General features: G+C 36.1%; 1 pseudogene; it reads right to left on the bottom strand.

Annotated features, from left to right (window-relative positions):
* Window positions 1–15,900: 15,900 nt before the first annotated feature.
* On the bottom strand, window positions 15,901–16,019 carry LOC111734282 (annotated as a pseudogene).
* Window positions 16,020–17,395: the final 1,376 nt, after the last annotated feature.

The raw sequence follows: 17,395 nt of genomic DNA, 5'->3' as shown, positions 1-17,395 counted from the left end.
GTGTGCTATCAAATACAAAGCATATAGAACAGTGCCTGGCACACAGTAGGTACACAATAAATATCAGTAGTAGTGGTAGAACAAAAGTGAGTAACTTGAACTTTTATATACAGCTCTCCATGGAGGGCAGGCCAAGGGCAAGTCTAAACCTCCAGCTCCACGAACTTTTTTTTAACTGAGGCTGCTCAGTGTGTTTATGCTATATAAAAGAATAAATAAATAAATGTGACAGATAATCATATTCCTTAAAGATTATCAATTGACAGAATGAAAGATTTCTCAACAGCTGCCATGCCAGACATATTAGTAAATATTTTTCAAACACCTACTAGGTGCAAGGCACTGTTCTTAAATCAGAGAAGGATAAATAAGGATGATCTTAACCTTCTAAAGAGAGTGGCTTCGGCTTCTCAATTGTGGGTGCAGGTAGAATCACCCACAATCTTGATGCTTAGGCTGTACCTCATATTAACCAAATCAGAATCTGTGGGGGTGAGATGAACACATCAGTATGTTTATATCCCTACTGGTGATTCCAATGCAAAGCCAAGATTAAGAAGCAATGGTCTAGGCGATAGGTGGGGAGACAATATGAATATAGGTACATAACAACGATGTGATAGTGATAAAGGAATATCAGTGGGAGAAAAGGAACATAGGGGGAATTGGAAAGCATCTAGCAGGAAAGCTATATGTACAGAAGTTTCAGAGAGGAGGCAGTGTTTGAGCAAAATCTTCAACATGTTTTAGCAAAATCTTCAAAGATCATTCATACAGGTGAAGCAGACAGACATAAGGCCCGTAGTGAAGGGATGGAAATATGTCATGTGAAAGAGAGAAGATTCATGTGGTGTTTTGTGTACATAAACAATAATGATGCACTAGGCTTTTATTTTTCTCATAAATGTACATTTCAACACAACAAACCTGCCCCATTTGACTTTGGTTTTACGACTATTTGCACAATCCTGATGGCCCAAATTTCTAAATTCATCTTTAGGTCTTAAGGTCAAAACACAAGAAATTATTTTAACAACTGCTACATATTTTTATTTTATGTAGAAATTTGATCCTTCATAGTCCCACAAAGGATATGAAGTGACTTACAATTTTATAGCACTGTAAACTAGCAATTTTTTGAGGCAGAACAGAAATCACCTAGGAAAAAAATGTAGAATGACATTGTTTCTGAAATTAAGTACTAAATATAGCCCTGAGATTCCTAGCCGTCAATGCAATAAGGGAAATGTGAAATCTTATTGTCTGATAAAAGAAAGTATGTAGTTTATTTGAAAGGGCGAATGCTATCCTGTTGCTAACATCTGGGAAAAATATATTACATACAGAAAGCACATTGCATAACATCATGAGAAATACTTTTAATTCATTTGTTAATCTACAACTTTGTCCTTGACTACCTGGAGAACTTTGCTGACTTCAACTCACTCTGAGACTAAGGTCTCCTTACCTATTTTTAATTTACCTCTGTTTGCTAAGATTAATCAGACTGAATTGACGTACCTATTCTATTTAGAGAAATGCATTCTCTCTCTAATCGCTCGACACGAGAGAAAATACCTGCACTGATCTTTTTGCTTTCTAGTTTTGTTGAAGTATTAGCATATGCAATCTGTAAACCTTATATTTTAATTCTTCTTTGGTGCCAAGTGTAATGCTTAAAGAATCATTTGCCCACCTATATTATTCCAAATGCATCACATTCTTAAGAGAAAACATGGGTAGTAAAACCCTCTTAAAATTTAAGGCATTTGAAGGAGTTATATTCTTAAGGCATTAAGTCACTATATTAAGGTATATAAGCAAATTCTTATAAGCTTTCACACGCCCAATTTGGCAAGGGATCATCTATATAAATAGTCTTTTGTTTTCATTCCCAAGATATGTACAGGTTTTTACAGAACTCAAATTGATTCTAGCAATTATTTAAAATTCCTCAGAAATGCCTTAAATCTCATATCTTCATTTCTGAGTAGGGACAATGCCAAAATGCCAACAGCTGAGTACTTTTAGATTAAAGGCGACATCACTTTTGACAGCCTTTCACACAGACACAGGCAAACAACAATTCATATAACTCACACACATCTAGTGTCTCACTTTATGTATCTTGATGGGGGAATCCTGTGGTTGACTAATCTAAGACGTGAACCTGGGCCATAATTTCTTGATTTAAAGCCAGTCTAACTCAAAACCACGCTACTCTCAACAGGTCATGTTTTAAATAGAGGGTTGTACATTTAAGTTTATTATTGTATTGCCTTGCAAGATCACACATCAACTCCTTTGTCACTTTCAATTACAGCTATAGCAGCAAATTATCTCATACCAATCTAAATGTCTACATTTTTAAAGCACTGCCCTTTATTTGAGAGATGCTGATGACAAATGTAACTGAGTTATTTTCTAAGACCTACTTCACGCTGAACCATGCTCTCTTATTCTCTCTTTCTTCAGACTAACAGCTTGTCACAATAGCTGGGTGCGTTCAAGGTTTAGTCAGTGACTGTGAACAGAAAACTATGGAAACAGTTTCAAGTGAAAATGCAGGTCAGAATCAACTTCTCATTGAATTTTCTAGGACAGGAATGGCAAACACAGGCAACACGCTCTCCTTTATAGAAAGGTGAACATTGACTAATTGATCACCAATGTTTCTCCTGAAGAACTTGGATATGGCCTCAGAATTCTTTTCAACCAAACACACTCTGTAGACTTTATTAATTGATCAAAGGGGCACTTTGATGAAACTTATTTGTCATCCCTTTTCTAGGACTTCAAATTGGCAGAGACCTTGAAGAAAACTCAACCCAACATCTAGTATTTAAATCCTCTCTCAAACATCTCCAGCAGGTGACCATTCAGCTTCTTCTTGAACACTTTCATCAATGGGCCGAATAAACCAGCCACATACAAAAGGGCCCACAAATTCATGTGCAAAAAGACTGAACAATTAACTGATTCATAAATAAGTAATAATAGTTAAGGAGTTCATGATCAGTCTTCCAGGTAGTCTTCTATTGCCGTGGCTTACTATTTACTCTTGTCACAGCTTTTTGAAAATAAAGGAGAAATTTTTTCTTTTGTACTTTATTTCCTAAGAAGGGCATTTCATACTCAGGAGTGAACTCTCAACTCTCTGGCGATAGGAAACTTTGCATTCTAAGGAAGAGGCTGTAGAGCTCTCCGAAAATAGCGTGGTCTGAAAATTCTCACAATAAAGAGATGAATTGGGGCAGGGACAAGAATAGAAGAGTCTGGGGAAGGGGTATGAGTCTGATCCCTTGGGGTCCAGATCTCACCACCACTGCGCTTGACCATTCACTCCCCCTACCAGATCTCCATGCAGTCAGAATCTCCACTTCTTCCCATTCAAAATACTCAACCTAATTGAGCTAATTAAAGAAATTTATACTAAAGTATAACTAGCCCTTTCGGAAAACATGTGAATCCGTAAAAAAGACTTGCTAGTGCAAATAAATCTCTAATTTTTAAAGCTACTTATCATATAGATTATCCCTTATTTCCCCCACCTAAATCGATTAAAGTCCCAGGAAATAAAATCCATAGTATTTGTCATTATTTCATAAATTGCACCCAAATGATGGACTTTTTTCAAACTTTTAAAATTACTCTACTTTCCAGCATTCTGGTATTCAAAAATATCTGAACACCTTTGGAATGCTTATATTAAAATATTCTACCTAAGGAACTATAAACTCCAACAAATCATTAGCATTGGAGGAAAAACAAGTTACACAGCAACTTGCTATGTAAGGTTTCTAACCACTCTTCTTTCACTGTAGATCCTGACCAAAGGTTAGGCTTTAATGGCAACATGTACACATATAGAAGCAAACCCACACACAAAGGGAACAAGGCACTTCTAAGACCTTAAATAACACCACAGAGATCATTCTAATTATAGTGTGAACCAAAAAAGACCACAATGACTATTCTAGTGTCCAATGTGAATTTTATTGGCTGAATCACACTTTTTGTAGCCAGGGGATATTTAGAAATTGTTGTCATGAAGATAGATATACTGAAGATTTTCATAAATATGGAACATACACTGTCTCATCTGGTAGTTGTTTCAGATATTTATAATGGCACCCCTTCCTTTAAGTGATTCAGTGAGGCATAATCATTGATGTTCTTTAAGACTAATATAAACCAGGCTAACTAGAACAAAAGTTAAATTGTACGCCCAATATTAAATCTAGAGTTGATCTGTTTTATGCCTAGGATTTCATTCAGCTCCTTAGATTGATAACAATAATTAATGGCATGCATCAAAAGATTAGGAAACAGCTCACCTGCATCTCAAATAAGCCAGATCTTATAGAAGTACAAAGTATGAACAGGTAATTTTCATCATGAAAACATTCAGATATTTTTTTTTTGCACAAATATAAAATTATCATGTCTCATGTTGAGTTGATTAGAACATATCAATCTCTGATCAGCCAGTACTTTAAAAGCAGATTCTAGAGGACTCGTACATTCAACAAGTTTGTATGCATGTTATAATTTATAACTTTATTTTTCCCCTGAACCCTGGGGCAAACTGTCACCTTCTGCTACTATGCTAATTCAAAAATAAGAGGTGGACAGTTGTCCCTATGGTAACAGAGGCTCATTTTACCCTTTGCCCATTTCCAACCTGTTACTAAATTACTAAACACTAAAGTGATGCATCAAAGAGTACAGGGAGGTGCTGTTAACATAATGAAACCAAACACCATCCACTTAAAACATGTTGCGTCAGCTTGGAAATAAGGATGGATAAGCCTCTTTACTTTCTACTCTCACCATTATAGCTGACCACCTAGCAACTGTTACATTTTCTAAGTTACAAAACCAGGACCTCACTCTATACAACAAAAATTACTTCCCAGAGGCTGAACTTTCTAGAGCTCTTGGGGTTTGGGCATAGGAATATTTTTTATTATGCTCAAAACACATATTTTGACTCTTTCACTTCTCCAGTATTCTACACTAATGATCAACGACAAGATATATTTTCTCTGGAGGCAATTGTTAAGTCTCTATTAACTGCAAAAAGCAATTACGTTTCTTTAGAGCATCTATGAGTCCAGGAGGCCAAGAACGAGATTTTTCCCTCAGTCGAGGTTTTCAAAGGGTCAGCCAAGAGAATTGGGACAGGCTGTATTCCTTACTAATGGTGCACCACGACACTCTAATATCCTGCGGAGAAGAATCTTTTACTTTGAAATTTAAAGTCTCATCTGACAGAACCCATGCCTGCAGGAGCCTCAATTTATCTGCTCCAGAGGAAGAACACTGAAATCTAATCTGAGGGAATCCAAACCTTTGTTTCCATGGTGCAGCTTCCAAAAAGCTACTGAACATTCAATTCTGTCCACTCTAGTTAGAGGGTGTGGGTATATTTAAGAATCTACCTTAAGTTAGCACAAAGGCACACAAAACATCAGTCACTTCTGCAACTAGGAGCCAGGTCATTGTGGGAAGACATTGTAGGTATTTACCTTGAAAGGTATAGGGACTGTGTGCCCCTGTCAAGTTAACTTGTCTGAAAAACGAAGGGGTTGAATTTGATGATCTCTTGGGTCCATTTTAGGTCTATGCTTTAACTCAGAGGTTAGCTAACTCTGTGACCTTAATCAAGTCACTCAGCTTCACTAATGTGTGAGTTTCCTTCCAGTTCTAAAACAAGTCCATGATTTCCTATATAATTTCAGGGATTATGTTTTCCCTTAAAATTAACAGATAATTTTAGAAATAAGATTAGTATATTACACACCATCTGAGATTAAGAGGAGGGATGAAGAGTAGGGAGTACATTTTTGTCCTAGGAATCAATTCTATTGGACAATCAGATGGGCAAATAATTAACCAAAAGAGGTGCTTAACTAAAAAGTGTATAAGAATGTAAAGTTATGATAATGAATTGAAGAATAAAAATTGATGAAGAGCAATATATCCCACTGAAATTAATGTCAGTAGGTAGGTCTTCACCTATTTGTCTTTTTCATGTCAAAAGTCTCTTCCTTACCAGTCTTAAGTTCTTCAACAATATACAGTAGGCTTTTTCAAGAGCCCTTCCTTGTAATGGCTCCTCTATCAAGCTTAGTTAGACTTGAATCCAGTGTGAGATTTCTCTGTCAACTTGGAGATATATTAATTGACCTAAGGCCCTTACAACAGAACAAAATTCCTGAAGGCAAGGTAGTATGATATTATGAAAAGAATATGAAATTTGTGCTTAGAGGACACAAACAAAATGAACTTTATATCCCATCTTTGTCTTTTTTAACGGTGAGGCTGGACAACATTCTTTAATAGCTCTGTACTTCAGTTCCATCATGTGTAAAATCGTAATAATAATATCTTCTTTAAATAATTGTCATAAGGATTAAATGAGATGATGGGGGAGGAGTGGTAAGATCTCAATAAATGCGTGAACTACTTGTTGAATTTATTCAACTTTAACTCAGTAATCATTTACTGATTGCCTAAGTGCCAGACACTGCATAAGGTGCTATAGATTAAATGATGGGAAAAATTTATCTCTACTCTGTTGATACATTTTAAATAGAAATGATCCAACATGGCTACTGGATCCTGAAGAACTGACTTGCCTTGAGATTAGAGATAGTAAGTGGTGCTGTTAACCTTTTCTACAGCAAAATTCTGCAGAAGAAACTGGTGTTTAAACTAATTAGTCGTATTTCTTTCAGAAGCATGATATTCTTATTGATCAAGAAATAGTAATTGATCAACTGCTCTATGTGGAACACAAAAGTCTTAGCTATAGTTTTTGCTAAACTGTTTTTAAAATCTCCAAGGAGAGAAGACATAAACCTATGGCAAGTTAAATGTCAAGACAAAGAAGTAATTAAATTTAGAAAGTACCCACTACAGCCTTAGAATCCTGCTACGACTTCTATAGGAGAGAGAAGTTGAAAATACATTTGGCTCTTGACCTCAAAGTCTGTTGTGAGGAAGAACACTAAGGGACATAATATAGTACATGATGATATGGCAACTAAATCAACTGCAATCTTCAGGCAGTTCTATCTACTTTGCAGGAACTGGGAGTTGCTCTCTTCAAGGAATGGTTGAAAGAGAAGGTGGGGTTCAGCTTAACTTTGAAGAATGTAGGGTTTAAATACATGGATATGAGATGAGGAACGTCTAGACTCTGACAACTTGTATTTATAAGTCATAGTGTTAAAAGAACAATGAGCACAACACATTCAAGAGTCAAGGAGCAATGTGAGATTAGGATGGAAAGACTGGGCACCATACAGTGGTAGAGCATCTATACAAAGTTGTCTTCCTTTGGTCTGATAGCAGATGGCAAAAAGACATGCTCTTATTTTTTATCTCTGTCAATTATACTCTGTGATCATGAGCGATGAGTTCTAAAAAATGCATCAAATTTTCTGTAACTGAGAACACAGCCAAAGTCACTACTTAGTCCATTAAAAAAGTACTATTACATAGCACAACTTTCATTTGACAAAGTAGGGGTATATTCAGAAGAGGCTCAGAGTGGAAATTTGATAGGATGCAAGGAATCTGGGTCTTAGAAGTGAAGTTATTATTACATTATTATTTCCCATTTCAAAGCAAGAAATAGAGAAGAGTACTGGAGTCAGGGATAGGAAAGAGAGTAAGGGTAGACTTGGAAATATGGGTGCTTCTTCTGAATTCTCCAGCCTTAGTCCAGCAAATAGTCAACTCCTTTCAAGACCCTGTCTTTAGAGATTGCCATCTTCCCTATATATGCCTTTATAAGTAACTTCTAAGCATATTTTAATTGAAGACAAGTGTAACTTTTTAAAAAAAAAAAATCAGTGATATATGTATAAATGGATGAATCCAGTTTGGACTACAGATATATGCATGCTTTTGTTGACCTCTTATTGAGTCAGTGAGGACCTTCAAATTCTTCTAAAGTGGTAGCAAAGGCCTAAGGCTCTTCTACTAACTACCCCACCTCAATGACCTGGAAATACCAGAGATATAGATATGGACAATATATAGAAAAATAGAAATCTTGAATGTAAATAATACAACTTTTTCCCCCCTCTCTTTCAATATCTAATTTCAGCACCTTAACTTTATTGACACTGTCACTAATATGATGTGGTTTAGGCTCAATTTGACTTAAGAAGTAAATTCTATTAAGTCTATCTATCCTGGAATCTTCAAGCTAAATATTGCCAAAAGTATAAATAAAAGAAAACTTTGATTTATCTGTTTGTAAGATGAGAAAAATTTATTGTAATTTGAAGACTCCTCCAGGTCTTTTTCTCCAACCCAGCTACCTAAAAGTATCAAGAGAGGATCAAAAAAAAATAGTTTTAGCAAGTTAATATACTAATATTAGTTTCTTGATACAACTGAAATCCAGAGTTTAGCTTTTAAATGAAATATAGTTTTCTCTCACCTCTGCCCTCTAACTGGCTTTGTTGTTTCTAAACAAGTCCTTCAGTTGTTATTTTTAATTGCAATTAATTCGATCTAGTTTTTTGGGACTGTCATTTTAAAAGTGAAAATGTTTTAACCAGGTAGATTTTACCATTTCGTTATTGCTACTGTCCAAAGATTGGGGGGAGGGAGGAAGAGCACATGTACTGTATTACGAAGAAAGAACATATCACCCATAATTTCTATATTAGATATCTGGATCAGAAAGCTGAGCATATGTCCCAGATGCAGGCTATAGAGTGCAGATCCAATGCTATATTATGTAACTTATTAAAGGGTTTTAAATTATATCACTGGAATTCAAAATTATGATATACCTCTTTTGGATTAAAAAGTGCTGCTGCATTAGCAATAAATAATAATACTGAAAACTGCTTACCTTCAACATAGCAATTCTAGTCCTTGGTATATTTCCAGAGAAACTTTCATACCTATGCACAAAGAAACATAAAAGATTTTAAACTAGCATAAACAATGCTGTGACAAACAATTAGAAACAACATAAATGCTCATCATTAACAGAGGCATAGACATATCATGTCATATTTATACAACTGATGAAGTAAAATGAATTAACTAGAGCTATCAACATAGAAAAAACTCACGAATACAATTTGCAGCAAAAGAAATAACAATTGTACAAGGTTACATTCAATATATTATCATGTATGTATATAAACTTTAAAATCATGCAAAACAATAATATCTAATGATTACTGATACAAACATATAAAGTAAAAACAAAATCATTATAGTGTAGTAAACACAGTAGCAGAAGGATACACAATGGACTTCTCCTGTATCTGTGAAAGTGTATTTCTTACAAAATAATTCAAAGCCAATATAGTAAAATGTTTAGAAGACTAAACAGTGAGTGCTTGGATATTACTGATATAGTACTTTTCTATAGAGTTATAATATTTCATTTAAAAAGGAAATTGAACAAAAACAATAAAAGCCTACTTACTTCCATTGAATGATTTACTTTTTTAGGTTTTGAGAAGTTTTATGTACCACATTACTTTCTTTCTCTTTTCTCTTCTATTTGGGTATTGACTTCTCCACAAGATATGTGGGAGTTTTAGAAAAAGACTCCATAACAATTCTTCAAAGAAATTGTTAAGTAGTGAAGCACAAAGTGAAGGATCTTCTACAATTCTAGCCCACTTATTTTTCTTTGCAATGAATTTTTTAAATGAGAGTTCACTAAATGCTGGAGTTGGAGGATTTTCAGTCTCTCCCAAATATTAGATGCCAGAATCCTTTGAGACTTGTCTAAGCATTTGGGAATAGGTGTTGTCCATTTGCTCCTCAATCATCCCTAGGACTTATATTCTTGAGCTTGGCTAAACCCATTCCAACACTGCATCTCACATTGACAAAATATTCTCTTGTAGTCACATGTATACTGTTCATTTTTATCTGCATTCACTCTCGATAACTTTTAACAACTGCTCTTGGGGCTACAAGGTAAAGTTTACCATTCTTATATGAATGGAAGCTTATCTCTTTATACCTTTAGGGTAAACAGAATCCAAGTAAAACAACTTACAAATGGCTGGTCTGAATCCCCCGCCCCACAACCACCACTACCAACACCCACCATGAAGTTTCCATTTGCAGATAAATATTATCTACTTAATCAATATTAACTTTAGAAATAATCAAAGCAAGCAAGCCAGCCATCAGTTTAGAGATTCATCTTAGTAAATATATTTTTTTACATGGTTATATTCCTCTGTTCTCTTATTTTTATTTCTGAGGAGTTCAAGGTCATGTAATCTCTAACAAATCTGAAAATTCTCCAACCAGCAATAATCCAGGAAGACATCAAAAACACCCAGACAGAACAAGGCTAATATTTCCTCACCAGGTGTCTAGCCTCTTAATCTAGTGATAATATCACATTCCAAAGGAAAAGGCACTGAGACTCTCCCAACCAGTGCTCTAAGCACTTACTTTTCCACCTAGGATTAGCAGCTTGTTGAGCAGCAAACATTCTCACCTGCATCAGAGGTGGGGGCTGATCTCCAGTTGCTGAGAACAGCAGCATTTGAGGAGTAAATAAGAGCTCAGGCAAAACTTTTCTTTAGAAACCAAAACCCAGCAGCAAATTTTCTGGTTTCAGGTGCAGGTGTCAAATTATCTGGGGTTTCATTTATGCTTCCTGAGACTGTGGCCCTTCTTTGGAATTTGAAATTTAAAAGGTAGTCTTCTTTAGAAGGGCTTATTTTTAGGAGGCTGTGTTTTATAGGTATGTTTCAGGTTCTGTGATGAAGAGGGAATGGGCCATCTTCCTTGTCAAAGGATAAATCTGGAGACTCCTCTATGAAAAATCTGACCCTAAAGCCTGAGCAGGATCAAAGGTCTTACCTGACAGAATGCTTGATGATGAGAAGTGCAGGAAGAGACATAAAGCAAAAGGTATTTTGGGGGATCTGATTAATCGCACTATTGCCATGAACTCACCTTAGAAAATTCAATTTTCCCTCTGAAAAACAGAGCATGACTATTAGATCTTTCATAGTGTTGTGGAGTGATTACACAGAGACTATAAGGAAATATGGATTCTAATAGCAATTCAACCCCTAAAGCTCTGTGTACGGCATCCTTATCAATACCATTAGAAGAAGAAGGGCCCGAGCCAGGGTCTTATTCCCCTTTGGAATGACTCTGGAAGTTAAAAAGCAATAACGACAACAACGCCCCACCTGGCCTTTTCCAGGACCAACAGAATTAGAAATTCTGGAAGGTGGGGCCTTGTACCGATATTTGTAAAAAATCTCCAAGATGATTTTTAATGTAAAGCCAGATAGAACTAGAGTAGTGTTGCTCATAGTTTAATGTACAAGCAAGTTACCTGAGAGCATATTAAAATGCAGATTCTGATTTAGTAGATAAGGGCCGAGGCATTTCTGACAAGCTCCCTGGTGATGAGATGCTGCTGGTCCACGGGGCACACTTTGAGTAGCAAGAAACTAATGATTTCCAAACACCCTTCCAGCGCTTGGTTGTGTGAATCCATGTTAACTTTCACTTTCAACAGAGTCACCAGACAATTTCCCACCTAAGAACACCCAATTCAGAGAGAAATGTCTTTTCAACCCCATGTGCTATGCTAGGCTCTGTGAAATAATTAAACGGTCTTTAGAAGTTAGGAGATACTTCAGAATCTTACTTAGACTGTCTGATGCGACACCATGGACATTAACACTGAGTGATATGATAGATATAAAAACTACAGACGGTTTGTGGGAGATTCACATGAATTAAGAGGGCACGAAACGGAAGACTGAGTACTACGAAGGGATGTGTACAGGGATATCTCACTCAGGAATGTGTGTGCATGTGCGTGCCTGGGTGGGAGTGCAGGCTGGAGTCTGGAGTGGTTTAGGGGAAGCTTCCTGCGGGGGGGTGTGGGGAGGGAGAAACCTACTCTAAAGCTGAGGTCTAAAGACGAGTAAGATTTGGGAGTTGAGAGGGATGTCCAGACAGAGGGAATTGTGGTATAAATACCTACATGTGTGTGAAAGAGAAGCTGAGAAAATCGGAGAACTAATAGTAGCTTCATTCGGCTAGAGCATAAAAAACCCATGAGAAATAAGCTGAGGCCAGAGAGAGGATTTCACGAACTGTAGCAAGGAATTGTGTCATTATCCTGAAGCAAGAGAAAGTCTTTAAAGTATTTTAAGCAGAAAAGCAACATGATTTACATTTTCAGAAATAACTTTCTGTGTGCTGTGTGGGCAATGGATCACAGAGGAAGGCATATCTGTTAGGGGGCTGTTTCAGTATGCTAATAATAGCTGAGAGTGAATGAGGCCAGTTATTCCCTTCTGGGAAATTCTTCTACAGATACTCATTCATACACACAGATATTTGGGCAAGTATATTCATTGCACTATTGCTTGTGATAACAAAACCTTATCAGCATAAATAACGTCTATTAACTGAACACCATTTGTATAGTTATTGGCATTTTCATGCTATGAAATACTATATGGCCATTAAAAAGAACATAGTAGATCTATATGTATTAACATGTAAAGATATCTAAGACATATTGTAAACAGGGTCGCCAGATAATTTCTCACCTAATTTTCCCACTGTGAAAAAAACAAGTCACAAAATAATTTATATAGTATGGACCCTATTATATAAAAATAAAAATATACTATTACCTGAATAGTATATATATACATAAATTAATAGAAAAAAGACTGAGAGAATTCATTTCAAACTGATGACGGTGGCTTCCTTTAAGAAAAAAAAGGAATACAAGAGCAACTTGCACTCCACATGCTTCTGTTTTAAGATATTTTCAAAGAGAAAGTTGTTTGTGTAACTTGTGTAATAGAAGAAAAAGGAACGACTTGCTACATTGCATACCTTTTTTTATACATCAGTAGCATGAGTTTTGCCTTCATCCAATCTAACAATCCCTACAATTTTAAATTTAAAAAATTCTTCTTTAAAAAAATTAAAGCTCAAAAAAAATCTTTTTAGAATTTAAAATTCTAAAAGTTTCTCCCCTCTCCCCTCTCCACTCAAGACTGTGCCCTAAGGTTACCTCCCTATCCCCCAATAATAGCCCTGTTTCCTCTAGTTCTCATTATGCAGCTACCCTAAACTTAAATAACCCTCGACACAATATAAACTTCTAATGGTTGAAAATCATTAAAAAGATTAAGCGACAGGCAGAAATCAACAAGGTTTGAAAAAAAAGTTCTCTCTTTACCCTTCTGGGTACTGAGAATGTTCAGTGCTGCCATAATTTTCTAGAACGATCTTCTGATGACCTCTGAAAACAATCCAGGACCCCCCATAGCTGCTCTTGGATCCCAGTATAACCAACTCAGCCGTGCGCTAAAGGGAAAGTTATAAATTGCTTAGAGAAGGAGGTTACAAAAGGGAGCGACCAGCCTGGCTTTTGTTAGGGTAAATCTGGGCTCCCCAACCTGTTAAGATGCTTTGAAAGAGGTAACAAAATGATCTATAAAGGCGAACCAGTGGGTGTCATTTCTTTAGATAATCAAAAACCTTTTGATTGGGGAATCCACAAAAGGCTGAGGAAGGTTAGCAACCCTGGGATAAAAGAAAAATTTCCTTCATCAATTAAAAAACAGTTATGGAAAAATGGGGACTAGAACTCCAATTTCCCAAATGGAGGAAGATTAAAAAGTTGGCATCAGTCAACATTTATTATAGTCAATGTACAACTGAAGATTTCCTATAAGAAATCAATAATCTAAAATTGATTTAAAGTGCTACAAATAAACAAAATGTAAAAACATACTTTTATAATTAATAAAAGTAACAAATATTTTATTTCCATTCCAGTGTGTGATTTTGGGCATAGTACCCTAAGAAGCACTCACCAGCACTGATACAGTGTCACATTCTAATGCTGTTTTTCCTTTCTCACCAATCCCTAATTTTTCATTTGAGTTTTATTTTACATAGTGTAGACACTTTTTTCTGGTACTTAACCTGGTTGTTTTTGCTGTTTTACCTAATTCAAAGTCCTAGGTATTAGTCCAATTTAAACAAAGTAAACACAAAACAACAGCAACACTAAGCTTATTGATAATAATGTTTGTAGTTTCTCTGGAGAAATTAAAAAAATTTTTAAAGAGACTTGCCATTTAATAATCATTATATATAAATGATGTGCTGACATTATATGCATTTAAAAGAGAATAACAAAATCCATATCATACCAACTTAATCCTACAGTCTCTAGGAAACTTCCAAGTTGATGAAGCATCTAGTCATAGTGGGATTGTATTTACATTGGAAACTTACAATTATTTGGTTGGCAAAGAAGAGTAGAGCAAGGAGATGCCAACCATATATAAAAGCAGAGTTGATATAATGACAGCAGAGCAGCATGTCTGTCTCATCAGCCTACTCCGAAAATACAAAGGTAATACAATGGAGCCAGCTTCTTGAAGCCCAAGGACTCTACCTCGATGCTTTACATTCTTGTAGAGCAATAAAGATGGAAAAAAACCCATCCTTCTCCAGGGCTGAATGATAAATAATTCATGGGTACAGGTGCCCCAAACAGATCAGGTACAGTAAAGTACCCGTGGAGGAGAGGATGTTACACTAACCAGGGCAATGATGACAAGGGCTGGCACTTTGCAGCATGTTAAGAACTTGCAGAGGATTCCGGCAATCTGGGCCTGATTAGTTCAGTGGCTGACTTTGCATGCAGAGTTCCTCCTAGTAAGTCTAGCACAGTTCCAGCCACAACTCAACACCGAACACCAGCCTCTGCTCAACGTCTGTGTCCCTGTCTTCACTGCTCCATGGTAAAATCTAAAAAATATGAGCAATGAAGTGAGATTTTTTTAAAAATAAAACTATGTTTCTTCTTCTTTTTTATTTTTAATACTCGTACTTTTATGAAATGGTTATAAGAGATATGGAGATGCAGTAGCAATATTTGTTTTATTGCTAAAATAAAATGTGGGTAATTCTGTGTGGGGTTTTTTTTTTTTTTCCCCATTAAAAAAATCATTACTTTGTTAAATCTAAAAATATGGAAAATTCTGGTGCAATAGTTAAAAGTCCTGGCTGAAATAAAATGGACTTGGTTTCAGTCTCAGCTCTGCCAGTTACTGGCTATGTGACCTTTAAGCCTCAGTTTCCTCATTTGTTGAACAGAAATAGCTATAGTGCCTACCTAGGAGGTTATCACAGAGATGATGAAGATAATGCAGGAGAGGCTTAGCACAGAGCATGGCACATGGTAACATTTGAGTGTTGGCATTTTAAAAAGAGTCATAAGAAAGGTTACTCATCACCTCTGGCCCTCAGTTTGCTCATCTCTCAAATGAGGCATTTGACCTCAGAGACTTCTACACCCCCTCTAATTGCAACATCTTATATTCTATCCCATAATTCTAGTCCTTCTACTACTTCTAGGCTATTCAAGTACACAACTGTTCACAGATTCAAGTTAAACACATTATGCTCCATCCATATAATGAACTACCATCCAGTCATGGAATGACATCCATATATATTATTGAGTGGAAGAAACATAGTTACAAACCAGTTATTAACAGCATTATTCCATTTTAAAAATACAATAAATATGTACAAATACATACATACGGTAATTTCCAACCCATCCACTGAAACCCACCCCAATTACTCTAGGCCAGAAAAATAATATTAGCCATATGTGGAATATTAAATATTCTATTAGCCACATTAAGAGAAAAAGAAGAAATTTGTTTTGATGATATATTTTATTTAATCCGATTTTATAAAAAAAATTCTCATTTCTACATTTTTTTTTTTTTTTTTTTTTTAGGCAAGGCAACCCTTGGTCGACCTCACAGATTACAAGGACCTTGTCAGTTTACGATCTCTTTTGTTTTTTTATGCCTATAGCACCTGGTCTTCCTAGGTGGTCTCCCATTCAACTACTAACCAGGCCCGACCCTAGTTAGCTTCCGAGAGCAGATGAGATTGGGCTTGTTCAGGGTAGCATGGCTGTAGACAGCCACATCTAATCATTACAAAAATTATTAATGTGATACTGTACTTTTCTTGTATTAAGTCTTTGAAATCCAGTGTGTATTTTACATGTACAGTACATCTTAATGTGGACTAACTGCATTTCAAGTGTTCAATAGCTACAAATGACTTATGGCTACCATATCAGACAGTGCAACTCTAGGCAGTTAGTTCCCCTCCTCACATTGAATTAGAATTATCAGACTGAAAGGAAACTCATCTTACTTACCTTATATGCCCATTACCTAAAACAATTTCTGATACCTATTGGATACTCAATTAATGTTAGTGTGAATGAATGTATTTAATTCAAAGTATTATTGGGAGACTTTGCACTTTTAAGTGCCGTAAGAATCACAGAATAAAAGGCATGGCACCCCTCCCAAAGAAAGAACACAGGAATCTTGGAAAGCATCCCCTGAAAATCACACCTCATAAGCAGCTTCCTCCTTTCTCTAGGGGCAAAGCCAGCCAAACAGATATGTAAGATACCCTCACGAATTAGCTATAAAATAGCTATAGAACTAAAACTAATGCCAAAATGTATATTATACACAAACAAATGTTAAAAGTTAGCAGGACTGAGAGAAATGGATAATAAAAACTTTATTAAGTACCTGCTACCTGCTATGTCTAAATACCTACATCATCTATAAGCTTCACTGAAACTCTATAAGGTGGAGGAATAATGATGCAGAGGAAAAAAATATATTAACTGTGGAATCATTAAAACAAACAAACATAAACACAAAAACTCATTAGATTTGAATCCTATCTCCGCCAATTTCTAGCTCTATGACCTAAGGTGACTTTCTTAACCTCTCTCTCTAGGCTGTTTTCTCATCTGTAAAACGGGCATTAAAATAACTACCCTTGATTATCATGAGGATTAGATTGATACATGAATGCTCAATAAGTGACACCTAGTATTATTATAGTAAGGCTCAGTTAAAATAGTAAGGCTCAGTTAAAATAGTAAGGCTCAGTTAACAATAATAATTGTTATCACCCTTGGTTTACAGAAAGGGAGATCGAGATTCAGCCTCGATGTCATGTAGCAAATAAACAATCGAGCCAGGATTCAAACCCGGGTCTGTCCAACTTAGTGAACCTCTGCACTCTGCACCCTATCATACCTGGAAAGGCCTCTTGGCAGGGGCCACAGTCTCTGGGCACAGGTAAGACATTTGGCAAAGGTACCCACATGGCACTGGATGCAGAGGAACACTATTTGAAGAGAAAAGCGGCTCACTTAACCGGATCAGATTAAAGTAGAGAACTGGAGGTGCTAAAGTTGAGTCAATATAGGGAGTTAGGCTTATGGAAGGCCTGAGCCAGTTGGAGGAGTTGAGACTTGATT

This window comes from Pteropus vampyrus, unplaced genomic scaffold (genome assembly GCF_000151845.1).
Source record: "Pteropus vampyrus isolate Shadow unplaced genomic scaffold, Pvam_2.0 Scaffold14, whole genome shotgun sequence".
Lineage (NCBI taxonomy): Eukaryota > Metazoa > Chordata > Mammalia > Chiroptera > Pteropodidae > Pteropus > Pteropus vampyrus.
Note: the sequence above shows the minus strand (reverse complement) of the source record. Positions and strands in the feature narration are given on the sequence as shown.